At 31.9% G+C, this 22753-nt stretch overlaps 1 protein-coding gene across 1 annotated transcript in view; it reads right to left on the reverse strand.

Moving 5' to 3' along the window:
- The window catches only part of LOC136030536 (beta-arrestin-1-like), an 81819-nt gene that overhangs the window by 55088 nt on the left and 3978 nt on the right, over positions 1-22753 (reverse strand). The window contains exon 2 of the mRNA XM_065709580.1: positions 5050-5183. The gene's annotated coding sequence lies outside the window, so the exon portion shown is untranslated. The remainder of the gene's footprint in view (positions 1-5049; positions 5184-22753) is intronic.

Here is a 22753-nt window from a genome sequence, read left to right on the forward strand (position 1 = left end):
AATAAAAAATTCAGTGTAAAGAGCAGGGCATTGAGGAGAAGACCATCCCTTTCATATATGGAATAATTTCTGTTCGTTTTAAATTTTATGTTGCTCCTTACTTTCAGTTGAAAAACTTGTTTTTTATTTAATTTCTGAAAGTTTTTGAATTAATGTATGACTTGATTTAGGCTTACTGCACATGAATAATTAAATAAAAATTTGCATATTAATTTTTTTGGGGGGGGGGGGGGCTAAATGGCTTTCTGATAGTTTTGATTGGACAATTTTGATAAAAAAGGGGTGAGGGAGGAGGCCTAGTTTCCCTCCAATTTTTGGTTACTTAAAAAGGCACCTAGAACTTTTTATTTTTTTACAAACGTTTAAACTTGTAATATATACATAACTTAAGAATTAACTTATATAACAAACTTCTATATTTGTATATTTTTTTAGGTATATGAAGGGATTCATTCCCTCATCAATACCTTGCTCTTTACATTAAAGCTTGAATTTTGTCCCAATTCTTTAAGAATGGCCCCTGAATCACAAGGACTGAAGAATAAATAGTTGAAATTACTAAAAATACTTCTGCATAAAGAGCAAGGTATTGAGGAGGAGACAAACCCCCTTATTTACATAATAATTTCTGCTCGTTTTAAAGTTTTAATGCTGCTCGTTACTTCCAGTTGAAAACATTTTTTTATTTATTTTCTCATTGATATCTTAAATAAATCTAGAAAATGCTGCACCCCCTTCATGGATATTCTCATCCTGCAAGATAAACTCTTCCATGGAAAGATCCTCCCATGTAACCCCCTCCCCCTGACCACCCCCCCAAAACACAAGAAAGTCCCCTGAAAACGTCTGTACACTTCCCAATAACCATTACTATATGTAAACAATGGTCAAAGTTTGTAACTTGAAGCCCCTCCCCAGGGACTGTAGGGATTAAGTTGTGGTTTTTCGACTGGTTTTTATGAGGTTTTTTGACTATGTTGAGCAAAATGGCTATCTCAAAATTTTGATCTTGTGACTTTGGCGAAAAATGAGCGTGGGAGGGGGCCTATGTGCCCTCCATTTTTTGGTCACCTAAAAAGGGGACTAGAACTTTTTGAATTTCTGTCATAATGAGCCTTCTTGCAACATTCTAGGACCACAGGGTTGATAAAATCACCCCTGGGAAAAAAAAAACAAAAAAAAACAAATAAATACATTCTCTGATCTGTCTTCTGGCAAAAAAATACAAAATTCTACATTTTTGTAGAAAGGATCTTGAAACTTCTACAGTAGAGTTCTCTGATATGCTGAATCTGATGGTATGCTTTTCGTCAAGATTCTATGACTTTTACAGGGTATTTTCCCCTATTTTCTAAACTAAGGCAAATTTTTTCAAGCTCATAACTTTTGATGGGTAAGACTAAACTTGATGAAACTTGTATATTTAAAATCAGCATAGAAATATGATTCTTTTAATGCAACTATTGGTACCAAAATTCCTGTTTTTTAGAATATTGGTTACTACTGAGCCAGGTCACTCCTTACTATAGTTTGTTACCATGACCTGTTTGACCATTAGACAGAGCCAGACTACAATGCTGCTCCTCTGGAGAACATATAAACAAAGAGAAACATAAGCAACATTAGATGTTTTCATGGGTAGGCACATGTGTGGCACTGGTATTCACAGCCTGGAGAACAAGAAAAGAAATAAGAGGAGTCATGCCTCTAGAAGATAAGGAAGAATGCAATACATTGAAGAGATGAGAAAAATATAAAAGGAAATAACTGGTATGTCTGTAATAATGCAAAAGGTAAAGATATCATAAGTTTGAGAATGGAAAGAAAAACAAAGAATGAATTTATCAGGATAATCAAGGAGAAATAAGTTTTATTTGAACAATACCATAACATATGACATTTGATTAAGAAATTTGCACTTCACATTGATGTTTCAGTAATAGTTTTATCAACTTTTTCTTGAAGGGAAATTATGTGACTGGTGTGAATACAGACTTGCAGCTAAACAAAATTTAGTCACTTCTTTTTTCTTAGGACAATTTTCTTAGAAAGCAAAGCTAATTATTCTAAGACATTTAAAACAAGAAATGAATATGAAGAATCAAAAGAAAAAAACTCAACCCCCTCCCTTTCTCCAAAAAGAGGAAGAAAAGAAAAGTAGCCCCAGCTCCCACTTCTGCAAAAAAAAAAGAAAGAGATTCTCCTATTAAAACAAAGAGGTAAAAACAAAGAAAAACATTCATCAAAAAAATTGTCCAAAAACTTCAAAGATTTTTTCTTCACAAAAAAAGCTTTGTCTCTTGTTTTTAATGCTTTGTTTGTCTGATAGAAAGGTAATGAAATCTCATTTGGTTTATCCTGCAAAGTCTGCATTCAATAGTCAAACTATGCTTCAAAAAAAGAAATAAAAAATCCTGCTAAAAATATACTTTAAAAATCCAGGGAATGAACATGACTAAAATCATTAGTTTTGGCATCTGCAAAAGTCTTTTGCTAATCCATATTAAAGCTTAATAATTAAGCTACAAAAAATTATCCAAGCAAGGCCATTGGTGAAAATAGTGAAGGGTCATACCCCCTCCCTCTGGCTTCAAACATTCCCTGGACAAAAAAAAATTGATTAGCAACTGACAATTACATGGTAGCTAGAATGATCAAACAAGTTTATATAATCTTAATACATTTCTGAAAAATTCCCAGTTTTTTAACAAACTTGCATGTAACCCAAAACAGAAAAGATAATGAAAAGAGCTGTGAGGGTTGACTTATTGAGTCATAAAAAAATGATTTCTGGCTTTTGTAATTTGCTTTTACATAAAGGTTTATGCAACTTGCAAGTTCGTGGCAGAATATTTACAACAATAATAACAACAAGCTTTACTTTAAATTCTTCTTATAATAGAAATACAATACTTTTGATGTCCTTTAATTTTCTGGGAACTTGCTAAGAATTTTACAGAAAATAGTTCTTTACAGATATTTGGCAAACCCAGGTAAGGTTTATATTGATGGACTATTCAGGTAGCTAAAAAAAAAAACTTACCTCTAGTCAAAATTGCATCCCAAATCAAAATTTAACATTCATTTGTGTCAGAAATGGACTTTACCCCCACTTCTATATATACCAATTCAGAATATATATTTGCACATTAAGGAGATGGGGCAGAGTCCATTTCTGGTGCATATGAATGTTAAATTTGAATTCTGAATACAATTCTGACTATAGACATAAGCTTGAACTTTAACAACCAACCCACCCCCACCACTAATGTGCAAACATATAGCCTGAATTGGTATATATAGGGGTGGGGGTAAAAGTCATTTCTGATGCAAATGCATGTTAAATTTGGATTCAGGATACAATTCTGACTCTAAAGGTAACTTCATTCATAAAGGTAACCTGAAGTCTGTTAACAAAAACCTTATAAAAACCTACCCTTTTTAGAAATCCTGGATACTCTAGTCAGCCAAGTAATACCTGTGAGATAGAACAGTAGCAAACCTCTTTGCCAGCTCACCCCCCTCTGTTTCTGCTTTTGAAATTATAAATAATACAAGTTCGCACCATTGTCCAGTCAGTCTAACAACTACTAAGAATGCAATGGATACCTTAAACAAAGTAAATAGGAGAAGCTTTTATACACACCAATAATGTAGTGGACAGATATTTTTCAGGATGGACCAACTGTATAAATTCATATAGTGATTCATTAGATAGTGTAGCATATATACTATAGTGATTCATTGTATAGTGCATATACTATAGTGATTCATTGTATAGCCTAGTATTCACTGTATAGTGATTCACAGCAACAAATAAGGGTCTTACCAGAGAAGAACAAAAGATGCTCTACTCATAAGTCTTAATCAAACCTTAAAAATATTGATAGAGGAGATGATTAACCTTGAATTCTTGATGTAAGCTGCTTAAAACCTATTGTAAAAGTTCTACTTTTATTTAACATGAAAATAAGGTGAAACGCCCTATTTTTGGTTTTATTTCTATGCACAAATTAACCTGCACATATTTTAAAAGAGCTATAAACCTGTCAAAAATGATTTAAGCTTTGCTGCAACATCATAGTTGAGGGGTTTTAGGCTCTTTTTTAGAAAATTCCTTCAAACATGTTTTAAATATAATATTTTACAGCTAAGACTAAGAACAATAGTAATTAGCCTATCATTCATCTATCAGCTGCAAAGGCAATTTTTTCACTACACAGTTTCCTTTAAAAACATGTTTTTCAAGTTTTGTTTACTATAGACCCAATATGAGATCAAAATAGATTTCTCACAGAAACATTTATTGAATTATGAAAGGGCACAAGAAAAGGCACCAAGTGATCTTTCCAACTTCATCCTCACTAAATTATGTTGACAAAGGCAAACTTACCTTAGTGACTTCTTACTATCTTGGAAAGGGGTTAGGTTAGGAAAAATGAAACTTTCAGGGATGGGTCTCCCTCTAGAGGGTCCTGACCTTTGATGACCCTTAAAAATATGTGTGTTATAAAAGTGAAACCTTGCAAAATAGATCTTCTGCTTGAATGAAGTACAACTAAATTGATTTCAGCTTCACAAGTTTGCTCAATCCCAATTTAGTAGGTTTTAAAGATAGCCTATGCAAATACATTTCCTAAATTTTGAAAAAAAACATTGATATGGCTCAGAATTCAACTCAAATAACAGGAATTGCATTTTACAGAACTAAAGACAGAGAAAAAGCAACTGGTAACTGAAAATTAAGGTAAAATGTTGTTCTGTCAAAATTTCAATAGGTATAAACCTGTCATGTAGGCAAATTTCAGGGCCCTCTAAAGGAAGAAGCACTGGAGGTGCGTACTTTAAAATAACTTCTTGGGACATAATTTAGCCTGTAGACCCATCCCTGAAAGTTTCATTTTCCTAACCTAAACCCTTTCTGAGATAGCAAGAAGTCAATTAACCAGAATTTTACCTTTTACCCTAGAATTTTACCCATTTCTCATGCATCACTCTTATTTCAACTTTGGTACCCATAAATTGAGTCAATGATGCCTATCAGCTTACCTGCATCTCAGATGTTTTCCCAGTATGTTTCAAAATCTTTGCAGTGACAAAATCGATAAAATAAAAACCCGTTACTTTTTATAACATATTAATTCAATCTTTATAGTTCACAATAATATACTTAGGTGTTCCAGCTGGAAAATCAAGTAACTTTAAAGTAACTAGAGAAGTTACTTAAATTTTACATTCACCAGGAACGGCTTTTGAAGTAACTAAGGTCTTATTCAGATAGAAAAAAATATTACGACCAAGATTTTGATAACATTTGTTTTAGTCTCATTTAGTCTGAATTTAGAATAACTTCCTGTGCATAAGTCCTTGTAAATATTGTAGCTAAGGCCACCAACCAGTAGAGGAAACTCTTAGAATATTTTGGAACTGATCTTCAAAATAAAAAAAAATTAGATAACTCTAGGGGTGTATGAATAGGATATTCTAGGCTAGTTGCATGTTTAAACTTGTTTGTCTTGGGTATAGTTTGAATAACGTAACCTCTTGCCAAGATAGCAAAAAGTATCTAAACTAGAATTTTACCTTATTTTTTCTGCATTGTTTCCTGATTGATTAAGCTAGCCTAACCTATATCTTAAATTTAACCCACTGTATAAAATTGACCTACATTGTTCACAAAAAGAAAAGCAGAATGCTGCATAAATAACTTAATGCCAAATTCATTATGGAAAGGTATTAATTTTGCAATAAATCTGTGGGTATTAACCTAGATTTGGTTTAAATATCCTGTTTCTATATTAATTTCAGTGCATTAGTGTCTGTGATAGCATACAGTAGTGTTGATTATTGAAACTCTTTGGCTTAGGCCTATCTTTTTCTTACATTCAGTTGAGCTATTAAGGTTAGAATTTTAGACTAGGCTAGTTAAAGTTTCCAAATGATGGCCTTTTCACTAGGCTATCTTTAAAAGTATTTGAGCTCACTAAATTATTTTTTAATAATGGATCTGCATCAAATGACAGAGAGTTCCCCTAGATTTGGCAAAATACTTCGGGAATTTTCATTGAAATATATATATTTTGGTACATCCATCAAGGAACCCCCCTCCTCAGATTTTCAAAATACATTCCCTTCCCCCTCCCATTTACAGTTTTGTAAATTACTGCCATTTGTGAATCAGCATAGCAGAAAGACTGTGGTTTTGTCCTGGATTTTGTTTTATTTTATACTTGACTGATTTCAACTTATTCATAGAAAATTGTAAGGGTTTCATGTCTTCATTTTTATGGAATTTGTTTTTTTATTTATTTGCATAATTTTATAGTATTTACTTATGAATAGGTTAAAATTGTATCAGATCAAAGGTATAAGCTATATAAAAAATGCCAATTTTTCATGATAATTAAAAATGTTTTCTTGGGCATTAATTTGTGAACACAGAACATTTTGTTGTTAGGGCAATATGATTTTCAGAAACTTGTTTAATAACCAAATCAGGCTCATACTTAGGCCCATGACCTAAACTTAACAAGAGAAAGAAACAGAAACTTGCAGGTAGGATTTAATTTAGAGCAAAGTGGATGACATATATTTGAAATATTCAGTTCACCAAGTTTAACCTTTATGAAGCAGAGTAGTCACAACACAGTTTTCAGTTTACTGTATTTGCTTCTAATTAAATCTAGGCTTTCTTTGAGACCACAGTCCAAGATAAAAATGATTTATTCAAAGCCCAATAAAGGAACAAAATTTTACAGCCTCCATCAAATATTCCAAAATTCATGATAAATATAGCATAGAGATAGGTGCATAAAAATTCAATGGCTCATTTAGGATTTTTCTGTGAAGGGAAATTTCTCTCTTCTGATGGCTGTTCAAAAACTGTTGTCTTTTGATAGGTAGAAAACAAAAATAACTGAACCTATAGACTTTGTATGCATTCCTTTCATCTCAAATACTTGATTCTCTTCAAAACACTCACTATTATTGAAACGGATATCTTACAAAATCCTAAAATATCAAATAATTTCAAAAATTCAATAGATTATCTCAGCTAGAAACAATTTTAGATTTTACAATTTTACAGCTTTTTTCAAATCTTCATACAATGAACTTGGCCAGTGTTACATCAGAAATGCCACAACATTATTTAGTTCTACAGTTGCTTATTGATGAAATAATGGATACTGATGTAGGATCAGATAAAAATGGTGGTAAGTTGTAATATAATATTCAATTTAATCTTGCAAGCTATTATTTTTCTAGATACAATCTTGTATATTCAGGTATGGACAAGTTCCAAAGCTGCCAATATCACAATTAAATAGAATTCCAAAAGCTGCTGACACTTTAGCAGCAACTGCCAAATAGCATTACTACTTAGCTACCCCATTTTCTCAATTGTGGGGTATATGTATAAATGAATGTTGGAGTGGAGACAAGTATTATGTTGACTAATAATTTGTAATTTATTTTATTACATAGAAACAGTTTTTTAGGACCAAGAAAAAAGGATTCTGATTTTATTTAAAAATACATTATTTTGTTTTGCTACAAAGTCATTTATTATTGTAACCTGCGATTATGATGTTATTCTTCATCTTGTATACAAAGATGTCATCTTGTATACAATAATTGTGAGTCTTTATTTTAATGTGCATATTTGAAGAAAAAGTTTACCATATGTATAGACCAACTAACCCAATAGGAACATTTTGACTAAATACCTGACAGTCTGTACAACCAACAAGTCTCTTTTTGCTTCCTGGCTTTTGGCTATGGTCTGTTTTATGCTTTCTATTTAGCTAATTTTGTTTTGCTGGTTAAATAGCAGAAATATTCTTTATTTGACTGTGTTTTTGAGTTTAGGCTATTTTATGGTTTTCATTTAGTTATTTTCTTTTTTCCCAAGAAAGAATGTTGGTTAAATAGCAGAAATAATCATATAGGCTACATTGCCTATCACTGTCTTTGTACAATAAACTTCTAATTTCTTGGAATTAATTTTTCAGGTTTGGCATTAATAATACTCATAGATAACATTGGCCTCCAAAATTAAAGTTTTGAAAATTCCGTAAAGTGTTTTGCCAAGTTTCATGCTATTTGATATGTTAATTCCAAAAATGGTTCCCATCATTCCCATAATGTCAGGATTTTCTTGAAAAATACATATTATTTTAAACAAAACCCAATTTGGAAAAGAATGATGTTGCCCAATTTCTTGTGTACTATCTGGTAACATTAGTTTTACCCAAAGCCAATAATTTGTTATTTCTTTATATTACATAGAAACAGTTTTTTAGGACTTAAAAGTTTTGATTTTATTTAAATGACCCTTGTGTTTCAAGAGTTAAAAAATTAAAACAAAAGGTCAAACTGTAGCATAAAGAGCAGAGTATTGTGGAGGGGAAATCAAATCACATAACTTTTCCTAGCTAGAATTTCCTCTTTGTGGAGAATTTTTCCTGCAGAAAATTCTCCCATTGAATATTTTTTTTCCTCAGAAATGCATTGATAAGCATCTTATCACTTTGGTTATGGATGCAGTTGTTGGCTTGTTGCAAAATTACAAATTTCTGATGGAATGTAAACATTAACTTGCTTTTCTGTATTTACAACAAATTAGTGCAAACATAAATGCTTAGTTTGGTGGTGTCCATTGTAATTCTGAGTAACTTGCAATGTCAAGGATAATAACATCTTTGTTTTATTATACTTGACATCTAAAGTTTGTGTTTTGAACATTTGTCAGGGGCTAGTAGCTACAGTAAATTCTTAAATGATTCATAAATGAGGGTAGCTTCCCCCTCCTTAATAACTCATTTTTCACCCTGAAGTTTTTAATATCTTGTAAAAGTTTCTTAGGGGCCATTTTCACAAGATTCAAGTTCAACTAAAATCCTTTTGAAACCAACAAAAGATGGATAAAATTCATCTTTTGTTCAACTTAGAGATGGGCTTCATAATCCAGTTAAAAATGCGGCAAAAAACATAATCCATCTCAGTGATACCTTAACTCATATAGCAAATTTCACGCAGAACTAGCTTAGCCTACTAGCAGTTGTCTTTCATTTTTGAAAAGGCCAGGCCACCCAAGCAAAGGGTGTATTGTCATTACAAATGATTTTGCTGAAATGAGCTGGTGGAAAACTATTAGGAAATGTAAGGAATCTAGTTTACTGTTTAGAGATTAGGATATGACAAAATTAAGCATTCAATATGCTTGTTTGTAAATCTTAAGTAAATACAAACCCTGTTGGAATTTTGTTGCTATCCATCTCACAATTAGTGTGTCTAAAGAAAGTTTCCAAAGAGCATTCAGTTTCCAGCATGCATTTTATCTTTGTTGATGGTTAAAGAAAGCAATAGATATACCTGCTGTAGTTGATTAGTAATAAATAACTTGCTGCCTTTCTGCATAAAAATGTGCATTTTTATGTATAATGTATAGCTTTTAAAGTCATTAATTCCTGAGAAGCCCCTTCTCCAGTTATGCCAGCTTTATGGGTAGTAAAGCCTTTTTAAAATAATCTGAAATAATTCTTTGGGGGTCCTTACCAGTGACTTTCCTTTCTACTGCAATTAGCAATGGGTGAAATATATTGCAGTCACTAAAAATTTACAATCTTACCTATTTTACCACTATTAAGTTGCAAAAAGGGTGAACTAAATATTTACCATTGAATTTGCCACAAAAGAAATTTCTAGCTTCAAGAAATTCAATCATGCCTTTAGAACAAGGGATCCTAAGTTAGGTCAAAGTCTTGAAAATGTGCTTCTAGTATAAGTAATTTGTAAATAAAAATTTGTATCTTACTAAAAATGAGACAAAAAAAATCCTGCAGAAAAGAAACAAGACAGATTAATAAAGGAAGATACCATGGATGCCCATGAAATGTAAGATAGAAATGAACAAAACTTCAATTATGCATCTGTTTTCTTTAAACAGACAGGAGGAATAAACCTCCAAGCTTTGACAAATTCAATCTCACTTTTGGAACCAGGTATAAGACTAATTTCCAGGGAATGAAAACAGTAAATCCCTGGCTTTTCTATTGACACAGGCAGTAAAGGGAATAAAAACACATTTATTGTTCTGCCTATTTGTTCAACTTCTCTGTCTGTTCTACAAATTCTGTATTATATTTATTTGATAAAAAAAAGGCAAAATGTCATAGATAAGATTTATTTGCAAAAAAGCCTGCAGGCCATAGCAAACACATGCAACTTTATACAAGCACCTAATTCCAAACAACTTAAAAAAGCAAACAAACTTGCAAACAACTTAAACAAGCAAACAAACTTTCAAACACTTTATGAATTCAGAAACACCCATAAATAAACTCTTACCAAGCTAACTCCTCAAACATGATTCCCTATGCTTAATCCCTAAACAAAGATTAAATAAAAAAAACTAGTTTTTTAAACTGAAAGTAAGGAGCAATATTAAAACTTAAAATGAACAGAAATTACTCCATATATGAAATGGGTTGTCCCCTCTGCAATCCCTCACTCTTTACGCTAAAGTTTTTAATTGTTTTAAAAAGTAGAATTGTGGCAAAGAATCAAACTTTAGCATAAAGAGCAAGGAATTGCAGAGGGGACAACCTATTTCATATACAGAGTAATTTCTGTTTGTTTTAAGTTTTAATATTGCTCCTTACTTTCAGTTTAAAAAACTATTTTTTTTTTATTTAATTTCTGAACATTTTTGAATTAATGCATTTTTGATTTTGGCTCTCTCCACATAAATTATTAAAATGAAATTTGCATATTAATTTTTTTTTGGCTAAACGGCTTTCTCTTAGTTTTGATCAGACAATTTTGAGAAATAAGGGGTGGGGAAAGAGGCCTAGTTGCCCTCCAATTTTTTGGCTACTTAATTTTAGACTTTTAGAATTTTAGAATTAGAACTTTTAATTTTTAACGAACTTTTATATTTATTAACGTAGGTTTAATAAATAAAAAAAAAACTAGTTTTTTAAACTGAAAGTAAGGAGCAATATTAAAACTTAAAATGAACAGAAATTAATCTGTATATGAAATGGGTTGTCCCCTCTGCAATCCCTCACTCTTTATGCTAAAGTTTTTAATTGTTTTAAAAAGTAGAATTGTGGCAAAGAATCAAACTTTAGCATAAAGAGCAAGGAATTGCAGAGGGGACAACCCATTTCATATACAGAGTAGTTTCTGTTTGTTTTAAGTTTTAATATTGCTCCTTACTTTCAGTTTAAAAAACTAGTTTTTTTATTTAATTTCTGAACATTTTTGAATTAATGCATTTTTGATTTTGGCTCTCCGCACATAAATTATTAAAATGAAATTTGCATATTAATTTTTTTTTTTGCTAAATGGCTTTCTCTTAGTTTTGATCAGACAATTTTGAGAAATAAGGGGTGGGGAAGAAGGCCTAGTTGCCCTCCAATTTTTTGGCTACTTAAAAAGGCAACTAGAACTTTTAATTTTTAACAAACGTTTTTATTAGTAAAAAATATACATAACTTAAGAATTAACTTACATAACAAACTTTTATACTCTTATATTTTTTTATTATGTATATGAGGGGGTTTGTCCCCTTGTTAATACCTCACCTTTTATACTAAATCTTAAGTTTTGTCCCAATTCTTTAAGAATGACCCCTGAATCAGAAAGGCTGTGGAATAAATAGTTGAAATTACCACCACTACTACTATATCATCTACAAATAATATACATGATACCCTAAACCAATCCAAAGATACAAATGGGGCTCCATTATTTTTTCATAAAACTGTCTAAATCATTAACAAACAAGGAGAAAAGCTTTGGGGATAAAGTACATCCTTGTTTCACACCCAAATGAGACATAACTAGTCTAGAAAATTTCCCCATCACCTTTACAACAAACTTCACCCTCCTATACATAGCTGCTATTATTGCTACAAAACAAGACAGCAAGCCTATTTCTAACAGGCTTTCAATTAACAACCTCCTATTTACTGAATCAAAGGCACTTCTCAAGTCTAAAAAGATACAAATAGCCAACCATTTTTCCATCTCAATATTTCCAAAGTAAAAATATGGTCAATAATGCTGAATGTCAATCTGAATCCCACTTGTACTGGACTCAGTATTTCCTCTTTATCTAACCAATCTCTTGGCCTAAATTCCAAAACCTTATTTGCACATTAGGGGAAGGGGGGGGGGGCATTATATCAAATACCTAACCTAACCACCTCTATATATAAATATTAATTTAAATGTAATTGCATCATAGTTTGTTCCACAAAAGAACCTAACTTTATTTATTGAGTGTGTTCTGAATAACACACAATTACCTAACAACCATATTGATGCATAGCTTAGATTTCTTGTTATGCATTGATGTATAGAATTCTTCTCAATTCCTATTTTGATAGCAATACATGAGGGTTTGAGTTTCACATTATTTTGCATAATTGCATAGCCTACTAGTTTTGACCCTATTTTCTAATGTACCAAGAAGTTAGGCCTACTTAAAAAAGAAAAAAATTGTATGCTAACCAAAGGTCAGCATTACACAGCAAGTGATATCCTGATTCAATGTCTGTAGCTGGGAGTGTTACAAAACATTGATTCTTCATTTGAATTCATTTGAGTGCAAAAAACATTTGATTCTTCTTAAGTTTTTCCTCTAAATTTCTCCAGGTAGGCTAATCATTATAGCTAGGTGTACTGTGGCTAAACTTACAGAGTCACACCATTGACCCTTATCCCAACCAAAATAACAGCAACACCAGGCCTTAAACTCCTAAGCTTAGGTTTTCAAGCCTGGAGTAGCCTACAAGAAACTTTGCTAGGAGGGCTCAAATGTATCTATAAATTAATATTAAAAAGTTGTTACAGGCTACCAATAAACTGCAAAAGTTTTTTGAAGCACTTCAATGAATTACAGGATTCAATCTAGCCAAGGCTAGCTTAAGTAATTATCATTGAATGTTTTAAATCAGCTTCCAGAGTAACACAGTGTTTCTTTCTGTCAAGTGGGATTGAACTAAGCTTTCTTTGAAGAATATACATTTTTTTCTGGACAATTAGACCTATTAGGCTACTCACTCTAGGCTATGCCATCTCTATCTTACTAAAAATGTATCTTACTAAAAATGAGACAAAAAAAATCCTGCAGAAAAGAAACAAGACAGATTAATAAAGGAAGAAATACCATGGATGCCCATGAAATGTAAGATAGAAATGAACAAAACTTCAATTATGCATCTGTTTTCTTTAAACAGACAGGAGGAATAAACCTCCAAGTTTTGACTAATTCAATCTCACTTTTGGAACCAGGTATAAGACTAATTTCCAGGGAATGAAAACAGTAAATCCCTGGCTTTTCTATTGACATAGGCAGTAAAGGGAATAAAAACACATTTATTGTTCTGCCTATTTGTTCAACTTCTCTGTCTGTTCTACAAATTCTGTATTATATTTATTCGATAAAAAAAAGGCAAAATGTCATAGATAAGATTTATTTGCAAAAAAGCCTGCAGGCCATAGCAAACACATGCAACTTTATACAAGCACCTAATTCCAAACAACTTAAAAAAGCAAACAAACTTGCAAACAACTTAAACAAGCAAACAAACTTTCAAACACTTTATGAATTCAGAAACACCCATAAATAAACTCTTACCAAGCTAACTCCTCAAACATGATTCCCTATGCTTAATCCCTAAACAGATTAAATAAAAAAAAACTAGTTTTTTAAACTGAAAGTAAGGAGCAATATTAAAACTTAAAATGAACAGAAATTAATCTGTATATGAAATGGGTTGTCCCCTCTGCAATCCCTCACTCTTTATGCTAAAGTTTTTAATTGTTTTAAAAAGTAGAATTGTGGCAAAGAATCAAACTTTAGCATAAAGAGCAAGGAATTGCAGAGGGGACAACCCATTTCATATACAGAGTAGTTTCTGTTTGTTTTAAGTTTTAATATTGCTCCTTACTTTCAGTTTAAAAAACTAGTTTTTTTATTTAATTTCTGAACATTTTTGAATTAATGCATTTTTGATTTTGGCTCTCCGCAAATAAATTATTAAAATGAAATTTGCATATTAAATTTTTTTTTTGCTAAATGGTTTTCTCTTAGTTTTGATCAGACAATTTTGAGAAATAAGGGGTGGGGAAGAAGGCCTAGTTGCCCTCCAATTTTTTGGCTACTTAAAAAGGCAACTAGAACTTTTAATTTTTAACAAACGTTTTTATTAGTAAAAAATATACATAACTTAAGAATTAACGTACATAACAAACTTTTATACTCTTATATTTTTTTATTATGTATATGAGGGGGTTTGTCCCCTTGTTAATACCTCACCTTTTATACTAAATTTTAAGTTTTGTCCCAATTCTTTAAGAATGACCCCTGAATCAGAAAGGCTGTGGAATAAATAGTTGAAATTACCACCACTACTACTATATCATCTACAAATAATATACATGATACCCTAAACCAATCCAAAGATACAAATGGGGCTCCATTATTTTTTCATAAAACTGTCTAAATCATTAACAAACAAGGAGAAAAGCTTTGGGGATAAAGTACATCCTTGTTTCACACCCAAATGAGACATAACTAGTCTAGAAAATTTCCGCATCACCTTTACAACAAACTTCACCCTCCTATACATAGCTACTATTATTGCTACAAAACAAGACAGCAAGCCTATTTCTAACAGGCTTTCAATTAACAACCTCCTATTTACTGAATCAAAAGCACTTCTCAGGTCTAAAAAGATAAAAATAGCCAATCATTTTTCCATCTCAATATTTCCAAAGTATAAATATGGTCAATAATGGTGAATGTCAATCTGAATCCTACTTGTACTGGACTCAGTATTTCCTCTTTATCTAACCAATCTCTTAGCCTAAATTCCAAAACCTTATTTGCACATTAGGGGAAGGGGGGGGGGTGTGTGCATTATATCAAATACCTAACCTAACCACCTCTATATATAAATATTAATTTAAATGTAATTGCATCATACTTTGTTTCACAAAAGAACCTAACTTTATAATGATGATAGAAGGTAATAAGCTTACCTAAGCTACAGTCCTGTCGAAATTATCATTAGAAGAAAAATCAATCACCTGACATCCATAGCTTAGGTAAGCTTATTAACTTCTATCATCATTATGTATGAAAGTCAGGTTGGCCTCAGAGAATATAAAACCTAACTTTATTTATTGAGTGTGTTCTGAATAACACACAAGTACCTAACAACCATATTGATGCATAGCTTAGATTTCTTGTTATGCATTGATGTATAGAATTCTTCTTAATTCCTATTTTGATAGCAATACATGAGGGTTTGAGTTTCACATTATTTTGCATAATTGCATAGCCTACTAGTTTTGACCCTATTTTCTAATGTAGCAAGAAGTTAGACCTACTTAAAAAAGAAAAAAATTGTATGCTGACCAATGGTCAGCATTGCACAGCAAGTGATATCCTGATTCAATGTCTGTAGCTGGGAGTGTTACAAAACATTGATTCTTCATTTGAGTGCAAAAAACATTTGATTCTTCTTAAGTTTTTCCTCTAAATTTCTCCAGGTAGGCTAATCATTATAGCTAGGTGTACTGTGGCTAAACTTACAGAGTCGCACCATTGACCCTTATCCCAACCGAAATAACAGCAACACCAGGCCTTAAACTCCTTAGCTTAGGTTTTCAAGCCTGGAGTAGCCTACAAGAAACTTTGCTAGGAGGGCTCAAATGTATCTATAAATTAATATTAAAAAGTTGTTACAGGCTACCAATAAACTAAAAAGTTTTTTGAAGCACTTCAATGAATTACAGGATTCAATCTAGCCAAGGCTAGCTTAAGTAATTATCATTGAATGTTTTAAATCAGCTTCCAGAGTAACACAGTGTTTCTTTCTGTCAAGTGGGATTAAACTAAGCTTTCTTTGAACTATATACATTTTTTTCTGGACTATTAGACCTATTAGGCTACTCACTCTAGGCTATGCCATCTCTACAAAACAATTTACCACTGACTTTGTATAGGCTAGCAACTGTCCAAGGATTACAGGAATTTAATTAGAAGGTTCCTACAGCAAGACCTGAAGACTTCATCCCCAACAAACTATTCAACCAAGCTTCTCTAGATATGCCCAGCAGATCACATTAATACTTGAACTTTACCAATGAATTTCTTATTAAAAATCATTTTAAGGTCAAAATAAGATTGTTTACCATCACCGGTTCTTTGAACAATTGCAGTTCCATTCTCTTCCCTGCATAAAGGCTCATAGTCTTCAAACTTTTGTGTGTTGGCCATCATAAAAGTTTTATATTGAGCGTGTTCCAGCTGAGACAAAAAGTAACTAAAAGTTACGGAAAAGTTACTAAAAGTAACTTTTTCCGTTCCAGCTGAGGCTATTTAGCAGCTGGAACGACAGAAAAGTTACTTCAAAGTAACTTTTTCAGTAACTTTTGCTAAAGATAGTTAACGAGCATCTTTAGTTAAGTAACTTAACATCATTATCATCACTACAATAATATAAAACTTTTATGATGGCTAACACACAAAAGTTTGAAGACTATGAGCCTTTATGCAGGGAAGACAATGGAACTGCAATTGTTCAAAGAACCAGTGATGGTAAACAATCTTATTTTTACCTTAAAATGATTTTTAATAAAAAATTCATTGGTAAAGTTCAAGCATTAATGTGATCTGCTGGGCATATCTAGAGAAGCTTGGTTGAATAGTTTGTTGGGGATGAAGTCTTCAGATCCTGCTTTAGGAAGCTTCTAATTAAATTCCTGTAATCCTTGGACAGTTGCTAGCCTATACAAAGTCAGTGGTAACTTGTTTTGTAGAGATGGCATAGCCTAGAGTGAGTAATAGGTCTAATTGTCCAGAAAAAATGTATATAGTTCAAAGAAAGCTTAGTTCAATCCCACTTGACAGAAAAAAACACTGAGTTACTCTGGAAGCTGATTTAAAACATTCAATGATAATTACTTAAGCTAGCCTTGGCTAGATTGAATCCTGTAATTCATTGAAGTGCTTCAAAAAACTTTGCAGTTTATTGGTAGCCTGTAACAACTTTTTAATATTAATTTATAGATACATTTGAGCCCTCCTAGCAAAGTTTCTTGTAGGCTACTCCAGGCTTAAAAACCTAAGCTTAGGAGTTTAAGTCCTGGTGTTGCTGTTATTTTGGTTGGGATAAGGGTCAATGGTGTGACTCTGTAAGTTTAGCCACAGTACACCTAGCTATAATGATTAGCCTACCTGGAGAAATTTAGAGGAAAAACTTAAGAAGAATCAAATGTTTTTTGCACTCAAATGAAGAATCAATGTTTTTTAACACTCCCTGCTACAGACATTGAATCAGGATATCACTGGCTGTGCAATGCTGACCATTGGTCAGCATACAATTTTTCTCTTTTTTAAGTAGGCCTAACTTCTTGCTACATTAGAAAATAGGGTCAAAACTAGTAGGCTATGCAATTATGCAAAATAATGTGAAACTCAAACCCTCATGTATTGCTATCAAAATAGGAATTGAGAAGAATTCTATACATCAATGCATAACAAGAAATCTAAGTTATGCATCAATATGGTTGTTAGGTACTTGTGTGTTATTCAGAACACACTCAATAAGTAAAGTTAGGTTCTTTTGTGAAACAAACTATGATGCAATTACATTTAAATTAATATTTATATATTGAGGTGGTTAATGAGAGTTAAAGTAAAATGGTTAAAGAGAGGTTCAGCACTATTGACCATATTTTTACTTTGGAAATATTGAGATGGAAAAATGGTTGGCTATTTGTATCTTTTTAGACCTGAGAAGTGCTTTTGATTCAGTAAATAGGAGGTTGTTAATTGAAAGCCTGTTAGAAATTGGCTTGCTGTCTTGTTTTGTAGCAATAATAGCAGCTATGTATAGGAGGGTGAAGTTTGTTGTAAAGGTGATGGGGAAATTTTCTAGACTAGTTATGTCTCATTTGGGTGTGAAACAAGGATGTACTTTATCCCCAAAGCTTTTCTCCTTGTTTGTTAATGATTTAGACAGTTTTATGAAAAAAAAATGGAGCCCCATTTGTATCTTTGGATTGGTTTAGGGTATCATGTATATTATTTGTAGATGATATAGTAGTAGTGGTGGTAATTTCAACTATTTATTCCACAGCCTTTCTGATTCAGGGGTCATTCTTAAAGAATTGGGACAAAACTTAAAATTTAGTATAAAAGGTGAGGTATTAACAAGGGGACAAACCCCCTCATATACATAATAAAAAAATATAAGAGTATAAAATTTTGTTATGTAAGTTAATTCTTAAGTTATGTATATTTTTTACTAATAAAAATGTTTGTTAAAAATTAAAAGTTCTAGTTGCCTTTTTAAGTAGCCGAAAAATTGGAGGGCAACTAGGCCTCCTTCCCCACCCCTTATTTCTCAAAATCGTCTGATCAAAACTAAGAGAAAGCCATTTAGCCAAAAAAAAATTAATATGCAAATTTCATTTTAATAATTTATGTGCGGAGAGCCAAAATCAAAAATGCATTAATTCAAAAATGTTCAGAAATTAAATAAAAAAAACTAGTTTTTTAAACTGAAAACAAGGAGCAATATTAAAACTTAAAACAAACAGAAATCACTCTGTATATGAAATGGGTTGTCCCCTCTGCAATTCTTTGCTCTTTATGCTAAAGTTTGATTCTTTGCCACAATTCTACTTTTTAAAACAATTAAAAACTTTAGCATAAAGAGTGAGGGATTGCAGAGGGGACAACCCATTTCATATATGGAGTAATTTCTGTTCATTTTAAGTTTTAATATTGCTCCTTACTTTCAGTTTAAAAAGCTAGTTTTCTTTTATTTAATCTTTGTTTAGGGATTAAGCATTGGGAATCATGTTTGAGGAGTTAGCTTGGTAAGAGTTTATTTATGGGTGTTTCTGAATTCATAAAGTGTTTGAAAGTGTGTTTGCTTGTTTAAGCTGTTTGCAAGTTTGTTTGCTTTTTAAGTTGTTTGGAATTAGGTGCTTGTATAAAGTTGCATGTGTTTGGTATGGCCTGCAGGCTTTTTTGCAAATAAATCTAATCTATGACATTTTGCCTTTTTTTTCAAATAAATATAATACAGAATTTGTAGAACAGACAGAGAAGTTGAACAAATAGGCAGAACAATAAATGTGTTTTTATTCCCTTCACTGCCTGTGTCAATAGAAAAGCCAGGGATTTACTGTTTTCATTCCCTGGAAATTAATCTTATACCTGGTTCCAAAAGTGAGATTGAATTTGTCAAAGCTTGGAGGTTTATTCCTCCTGTCTGTTTAAAGAAAACAGATGCATAATTGAAGTTTTGTTCATTTCTATCTTACATTTCATGGGCATCCATGGTATTTCTTGCTTTATTAATCTGTCTTGTTTCTTTTCTGCAGGATTTTTTTTTGTCTCATTTTTAGTAAGATACAAATTTTTATTTACAAATTACTTATACTAGAAGCACATTTTCAAGACTTTGACCTAACTTAGGATCCCTTGTTCTAAAGGCATGATTGAACTTCTTGAAGCTAGAAATTTCTTTTGTGGCAAATTCAATGGTAAATATTTAGTTCACCCTTTTTGCAACTTAATAGTGGTAAAATAGGTAAGATTGTAAATTTTTAGTGACTGCAATATATTTCACCCATTGCTAATTGCAGTAGAAAGGAAAGTCACTGGTAAGGACCCCCAAAGAATTATTTCAGATTATTTTAAAAAGGCTTTACTACCCATAAAGCTGGCATAACTGGAGAAGGGGCTTCTCAGGAATTAATGACTTTAAAAGCTATACATTATACATAAAAATGCACATTCTTATGCAGAAAGGCAGCAAGTTATTTATTACTAATCAACTACAGCAGGTATATCTATTGCTTTCTTTAACCATCAATAAAGATAAAATGCATGCTGAAAACTGAATGCTCTTTGGAAACTTTCTTTAGACACACTAATTGTGAGATGGATATCAACAAAATTCCAACAGGGTTTGTATTTACTTAAGATTTACAAACAAGCATATTGAATGCTTAATTTTGTGATATCCTAATCTCTAAACAGTAAACTAGATTCCTTACATTTCCTAATAGTTTTCCACCACCTCATTTCAGCAAAATCATTTGTAATGACAATACACCCTTTGCTTGGGTGACCTGGCCTTTTCAAAAATGAAAGACAACTGCTGGTAGGCTAAGCTAGTTCTGCTTGAAATTTGCTATATGAGTTAAGGTATCACTGAGATGGATTATGTTTTTTGCCACATTTTTAACTGGATTATGAAGCCCATCTCTAAGTTGAACAAAAGATGAATTTTATCCATCTTTTGTTGGTTTCACAAGGATTTTAGTTGAACTTGAATTCTTGTGAAAATGGCCCCTAAGAAACTTTTACAAGATATTAAAAACGTCAGGGTGAAAAATGAGTTATTAAGGAGGGGGAAGCTACCCTCATTTATGAATCATTTAAGAATTTACTGTAGCTACTAGCCCCTGACAAATCTTGGAAACACAAACTTTAGATGTCAAGTATAATAAAACAAAGATGTTATTATCCTTGACATTGCAAGTTACTCAGAATTACAATGGACACCACCAAACTAAGCATTTATGTTTGCACTAATTTGTTGTAAATTCAGAAAAGCAAGTTAATGTTTACATTCCATCAGGAATTTGTTTCTTGATTTCCCCTCCACAATACTCTGCTCTTTATGCTACAGTTAGACCTTTTGTTTTAATTCTTTAACTCTTGAAACACAAAGGCCATTTAAATAAAATCAGAAACTTTTAAGTCCTAAAAAACTGTTTCTATGTAATATAAAGAAATAAAAAATTATTGGCTTTGGGTGAAACTAATGTTACCAGATAGTACACAAGAAATTGGGCAACATCATTCTTTTCCAAATTTGGTTTTGTTTAAAATCATATGCATTTTTCAAGAAAATCCTGACATTATGGGAATGGTGGGAACCATTTTTGGAATTAACATATCAAATAGCATGAAACTTGGCAAAATACTTTACGGAATTTTCAAAACTGTAATTTTGGAGGCCAATGTTATCTATGAGTAAATTTATTAATGCTAAACCTGAAAAAATTAATTCCAAGAAATTAGAAGTTTATTGTACAAAGACAGTGATAGGTGATGTAGCCTATATGATTATTTCTGCTATTTAACCAACATTCTTTCTTGGGAAAAAAGAAAATAACTAAATGAAAACCATAAAATAGCCTAAACTCAAAAACATAGTCAAATAAAGAATATTTCTGCTATTTAACCAGCAAAACAAAATTAGCTAATTAGAAAGCATAAAACAGACCATAGCCAAAAGCCAGGAAGCAAAAAGAGACTTGTTGGTTGTACAGGCTGTCAGGTATTTAGTCAAAATGTTCCTATTGGGTTAGTTGGTCTATACATATGGTAAACTTTTTCTTCAAATATGCACATCAAAATAAAGACTCACAATTATTGTATACAAGATGACATCTTTGTATACAAGATGATGAATAACATCATAATCGCAGGTTACAACAATAAATGACTTTGTAGCAAAACAAAATAATGTATTTTTAAATAAAATCAGAATCCTTTTTTCTTGGTCCTAAAAAACTGTTTCTATGTAATAAAAAAAATTACAAATTATTAGTCAACATAATACTTGTCTCCACTCCAACATTCATTTATACATATACCCCACAATAGAGAAAATGGGGTAGCTAAGTAGTAATGCTATTTGGCAGTTGCTGCTAAAGTGTCAGCAGCTTTTGGAATTCTATTTAATTGTGCTATTGGCAGCTTTGGAACTTGTCCATACCTGAATATACAAGATTGTGTCTAGAAAAATAATAACTTGCAAGATTAAATTGAATATTATATTACAACTTACCACCATTTTTCTTCATTTTTATCTGATCCTACATCAGTATCCATTATTTCATCAATAAGCAACTGTAGAACTAAATAATGTTGTATCATTTCTGATGTACCACTGGCAGAGTTCATTGTATGAAGATTTGAAAAAAGCTGTAAAATTGTAAAATCTAAAATTGTTTCTAGCTGAGATAATCTATTGAATTTTTGAAGTTATTTGATATTTTAGGATTTTGTAAGATATCTGTTTCAATAATAATGAGTGTTTTGAAGAGTATCAAGTATTTGAGATGAAAGGAATGCATACAAAGTCTATAGGTTCAGTTATTTTTGTTTTCTACCTATCAAAAGACAACAGTTTTTGAACAGCCATCAGAAGAGAGAAATTTCCCTTCACAGAAATCGGCATGCATCGGCATGATATTGTGACTTTGTGTGGGGACTTTAACGCTAAAGTTGGAAGTGACGCCTCCTATGCCCCAGCTATCCTTGGTAGGCATGGACTGGGGGAAATCAATGATAATGGCGTACGTTTAATTGACTTTTGTGCAACTCATGAACTTATCGTCTAACATGAACCTCATAAACAAATACATAAATATACTTGGAACTCGCCTGATGGTGTAACAAGAAATGAAATAGACCATATTTTAATTGCCAAGCACAGGCGACGTTGTTTAGAGGATGTTAGGACCTTTCGAGGTGCCGACTGCTATTCCGACCATCAACTTGTTGTTGCTAAGTTTAAGCTGAAACTGAAAACTGTCATAAAGCCCCAGCGGTCAGTAAAAAGGTTTAATGTAAGAAAGCTGCAGGACCCTTATGTATTACAAAAGTATACATCTACTTTGTCAAATAAATTTTCCA

Source organism: Artemia franciscana, chromosome 8 (genome assembly GCF_032884065.1).
Source record: "Artemia franciscana chromosome 8, ASM3288406v1, whole genome shotgun sequence".
Classification (NCBI taxonomy): Eukaryota; Metazoa; Arthropoda; class Branchiopoda; order Anostraca; family Artemiidae; genus Artemia; species Artemia franciscana.